This window comes from Acanthisitta chloris, unplaced genomic scaffold (assembly GCF_000695815.1).
Source record: "Acanthisitta chloris isolate BGI_N310 unplaced genomic scaffold, ASM69581v1 scaffold14758, whole genome shotgun sequence".
Classification (NCBI taxonomy): domain Eukaryota; kingdom Metazoa; phylum Chordata; class Aves; order Passeriformes; family Acanthisittidae; genus Acanthisitta; species Acanthisitta chloris.
The window spans coordinates 95,165-100,476 of record NW_008688810.1 but is presented as its reverse complement, the minus strand read 5'-3'; the positions used below and the strand labels follow the sequence as shown (position 1 = coordinate 100,476).

The 5,312-nt window shown below is 39.0% G+C and overlaps 1 protein-coding gene across 1 annotated transcript in view; it reads right to left on the bottom strand.

Moving 5' to 3' along the window:
* LOC103808395 (olfactomedin-4-like) overlaps positions 1-5,312 on the bottom strand; it is a 22,002-nt gene that overhangs the window by 10,047 nt on the left and 6,643 nt on the right. The window lies entirely within an intron of this gene.

Below are 5,312 nucleotides of genomic sequence, written 5' to 3'. Positions count from 1 at the left end.
GGAATGCCTGGGGATAACTGAAGGCGGAATTTTGCACACAATCTTCAATTTTTCTAATTCTTTGCCAATATTGTCTCTGTGAGCTAATTTTATCCTCAGTATGCCAAGAACTTACATTGGCACAAATTTTATTAGGAAATCTGCAGTGTATTAGCTCTCAAAAGCAATTGGAGGAGGCCAAAAAATGCAATAAGGGATTCTCAAGTTTTTCAACTTCATTTTTTATTAACTCTGAATCCAAATAGGACTTTACCCTGTGTACATTTGAACTGTGTCAGACGTTGGCATAACTCGTTAAGGGTTTGTCTTTGGGCAGGGGGAAATGTTTAAACACAGCATTAAAAATGAAATCTGGTTTAAATGAAAGTGTAAAGTATATTGCAGGCTTTAGCTAAAGTAATTTATATAGCAGCCTTTTCAGCCTTTGAACCATTAAACAGTTGTCCAGATAAATATATTTTCTCAGATATATCTCCTGAGGTAAAGGTCACAGCACAAGCATTGTGATGCAGAATGCTAAGAATATTATATGGATTTGGAACTTTCCTTAGAAATGTTAGTTCCTTGAAATTTAACACTTTTGGAAAGAGACATAATTTCTCTCCCATATGCTTCATAAAAGTCATGTCTCTTTTCCCTTAAATCAGGATCATTATATCACAAAAGATAAGAAGTAGGAATAAATATAATTAGTTTGTTGCACTATTAACTCCATATTTATGCTCTCAGATTGTATTTCTGCCTCTCTCTACAGCACTATGGTTCCCATAACTAGTACTTCAACTGAAAGATTTTTAGCCTACATCTTCTAAATCATTCTTGCATTACCTTAATATTAAGTAAAAGTCAGTATTTTTCCCCATTGTCTCTGATATGTAGTCTAGAATCCTGCCATGGTGTGCAGAACATGGACCTCCTGTTTTTCTGTTCTGGCAGCAGCCCTTGAGACAGGGAACCCAAAAAACCCACTTTTATCAAACAATTCCTTTCAATTTTGATTGAATCCCTTGTGTACTAAAGAGGAGGTATGGAAGCTCATGGCATGGAAATTCATGAAGGTCAGAAAGGATCCTTTACAATAATAAGTGACAGGAATTAAGGAGGAGAAGTGTAAGAGAGAAGATCTCTGTTCAAAAGTATAATTTTCAATAGTGGCACAACCACACTATAAATATTAAAGAATCTACTACAAAATTTCTGCATGCATATATATAGCATACACCAAAAACAGGCTGCTCAATCTCATGTATTTAAATCAGAGTTTGAAATGGATCTTCTGTTCTAAATGGCTGCAGCCAGACTTTGAGCTGCTTGAAACTGTCCGGTTTCCACAAGCTGCATCAGAAGCACCCTGACTCATAGCACTGAAGGTTCTAGATCTCCCAGGTCAAGCCAGGGTAACTTCAAGTTAAGCTATTTGCTACAACTAATAATAATTTTTTTTATAAATCAGCCTACTAAGAATTAGACCTAGATCCCTGTAACTGACTGGTAACAGTGACACCTGGGATCCCTTGTCCTAGCTGTCACCATCATCTGTTCAGTAGGGAATTGTAAGAAGAAACAAACAATGTTCTTGGAAAAGCCAGACGTAGTTGGACCTCACACTTTCACTGATTACCAAAATCAGTTTGGAGTTTAAAGAGATCCTCAAAACAATTTTCTGGTCAAATGCTTAAACTGATAGTCTAGAGTTTGCACCATGAAAAAAAAAAAAAGAATATATGATTAAACCCTGAGAAATATGAAACAAGCCCATGTTTGAACAAAATTACATTGCTGTATGAAGCTATGTATATCATAGAGGTATGTGGAAATCTGTCAAGGCATTAATAACCTTTCTCACAGTAATACTGATAATAATAGTGCAATACAGACCAAATCTACACTGATATAAACAGGCTGCTGGAATTAGTGATGGCCTATTGATTGGTGCAAAACCTGTGAATTTGAAGTTTTCTCCAGGGTTCTGAGAGCCTGGACAAAATGCAGAGGGCTGGAACAAGGCATACATAGTTATTTCAGCCCTGACTGCAGAATGCTGCAGGACACAGACCTGAAGTTCTCCCATATTAGAGGATTTTCACTCAGTCAACCATCTGGGTCATTTGAGGATATGTCAACACCATCCAGCAGAGTATAGCTGAGCCTGGACTCTCACCATCACTCTACAGTGCTCTGTACAGCCACACCAGCGTTGCAATGAACTTAAACTAATAGCTCCCCTGGTGAACTATTGGACAAATAAAATTTTCTCAGCAATGCTATTCTAACAGATCTATACTGCTTTGGCAGACAAATCCAGCACATATGTCAAGCCTTGTGTGGACATTCCCACCTCCTTAGATCTGGTTTAGTAGTTTCTGTAGTTTAGAAGCATCAGATGAAAAAAATAATATGCTGTTGCTCTGTTGCTTAGCAGATAGATTTAAGCAGCTTGTAATCCCTGCTCTTCTACTTCATCTGCCTTCTAGGACTGGCTGCTGTCTCTTGACAGGCTGACACAGAAATTCTCTGCATATGCCATATTTAGGGATACAGACCAATAACTAGTTCTGATTGCTGCCATGTTTGCCATACCTAAAGTAGGGTATTATGAGTGCATAGAGTCTGTATCAGCCCTTTACAGGAAGAGAGTAGAGCTATGTGAGGCATACGCAGTGGGAAAAAATCCTCTGTTTCAGTTTTTCCTTCTTTCCACACGTTGTCACCTTTGCGTAGTGAAAAGGGCAGGAAAAATCTGCAATGCTCATTTATTGTGTCATTTACCTGCAATTGGTATTTATCAAAACAGGTTTTGCAGCATGCAAACAGACACTTCTCCAGCATGCATTTGGAGAGTACAGAAGGGGGAACAAAGGTGTAAGATGAAGATGTAAAAGAAAAAAATGTGGGAGGACTAAGAGAAGATAAGAAAGAAATGACAAAACCAGCAACCTTATAACTCAGACCAGGACACTGGCTTTGGGCAGACTTGACCTCTATAGATCCATAAAGGAGCAAGGCTGGCAGTCTGCCTTCTGAGACAGAATTCCATTACAGGTTAACCTGTTGTGAAAAGCAGAGGACAAGCATGCTTTTTCCCTCCTGTTTTTGTTATGTGAGGATGTTGTGGAGGTTGTGAGCCTTGTGAAAGGCACTGTCTCTCCTTGTGATCACATGCTGATCCATCCCTGTTAGGGAAGCATCCTCCCTTTTTTCCTATTGATAGGAGTAGCCAATTCTTGCTTTGCTTTGAAAGGTTAAGTTTCTTCTGTAATCATAATTATTCTGGCAAAGGTTGATGTGACAGAGGAAAAATTATTCTGGTATTTTCAGCCTATGGTTTGTACTCACTTGGCACATGAGAGCATCTCTTTATCTGCAAGCTTCCTTGCCTGCTGATTCTGAAAAAGGACCCCCTCGCTTTTTGAATTAGCCAACAATCAGCAAAAGGTTAATGATTCAATCAGTTTGTTTATCCGTGACTTCTAGCACATGGAAAGCATCCTTAAGAAGGTCCAATCCTGCAGCTCTTACCCAGGAAAAATTCCCATGAGCTGCAAAGGGTGTTTTAAAAGAACAGCTAAAGCATGGACTCTCAGAGTCAAAAAAGAAAGCCCTTAAGAATTTCCACCCCTGTAGTGAGACTAGGTCTGAATGAGATTCCCTAGGAATTTGCTCAGAATCATTTATAACAATGATCAGTATCAAAAGTTTGGCTTTCCTCCATTTCATTATTTCCTTCTCTCTATGAGTATTATCATGACTAAAGTAATACGTGGGATTGCATAAGGAGGGTTTTTTTCCACAACTGGAAAGGTGAAGAATTTTTATGCATCGAGATTTATGCATCACAAGACCTCAGAGTACTTAAGTTCAGATATCAATAGGGCACTGCTCAACAGCTCTATTCTTTCTACAAAAAATAAACCCACACTCTGAGAAATCTTACACACATAAACTTACACCAAAATGCAATCTGTTCATTTTAATTTCTGACTCAAAGTGTCTCTTTGCCTATGTCACACCAAAGTATATGTCACACTTTATCTAACTAGATGCATTGTAACACTGCTTGGCTGATTGGTCTCGACAGGATGAAATTCAGCGAAGCCTGAGTTAGGTCAAGAATTTTCACTGTCCACAGTGAGAATTGAAAGTCAAGGTCAGTGTCTACATGGCAGTGTACTGCTGGGCACTGAAGGATAACAACACAGTTAGACCAGTTGACACCAGCTGGCAACCTAGACATTCAAGTCTAGTGCAGAGACTCGACTTGCCCTGAATTATTCTGCAGGTACAAACCTGGACACCTAACTTTAGTTATCTATAGTAACCTGTATCTTTATATGAGCAAGATGCCTGAACTCAATGGAGATCTGAGATTGTCCACCCAGAGAGATCAAGCAGCACTTCAGATGCTTTGCAGATCTGCATGACACTAGCCTAAAAGAAACATGCACCATTCCACAGAAAGTACTGGTAAGAGACTGGTTACACAAAGGCAAGTGACTGGGAAAGGGGGTAAACAAACACCTTGAGGAATCATGCCAGTTTTCTGGCTTGGAATTATGCCTCTAATCCTGTACCAGTGCAATTAGTTTCAAATGCTGGCGCTGACCATAGAGGGAACAGCATGGGGACCTGAAATCTCAGTGATTTTCTTGTCTCATTAACTTTGAGCTACAACTCCATGCTGCATGGGATCAGGTAACTCCAGTGCTTGGAGGCAGCAGGACTTATGTGAGCTCGCCCTTCATATGACTGCTGACAGCTAAATGTGTTTTATTGTTAGCTCCAGTTCTTTCAAAACAAATGATTTGAACTGAAAGATCTTACCACAGGATCCTACGCCTGTTGCTGTGTTTTTTATGCACAACTTCTTATCTATTCTTGATTATACCAGAAGAAGGTCATGAATATTTATGATTAGAATTTATAATTTAATGCTTTGCCTTTTCTGCTGATTAATTCAAGGACACTTCACTTCTCTAAGATGCCTGGTTCCTGAAGAAAACACTTTCTGCTGGTCACCTAATCTGAATTCTGAATATTTATCCACTATAAAAAGTCTATCTTCACAGGCAGCTTCACCCAGTGCACTCCAGCATGTGTAGGTTTGCCTGAGTTTCTAAAAAAATGGATCTCAATTCATTCAACAAGCAACCAAAGCACTGTAAGGTGTGTTTGTCTTCAACAGCAATACATAATTCAGCAGTCTCACTGCCACAACTTCAGATGTTGACAAGGAAGATATTTTATTCTTTTATTCTTTTTTTTCATCCTTTTTTTTTTTTTTTTCATCTGTAAGAGCAGAAGCAGTGAAGGAG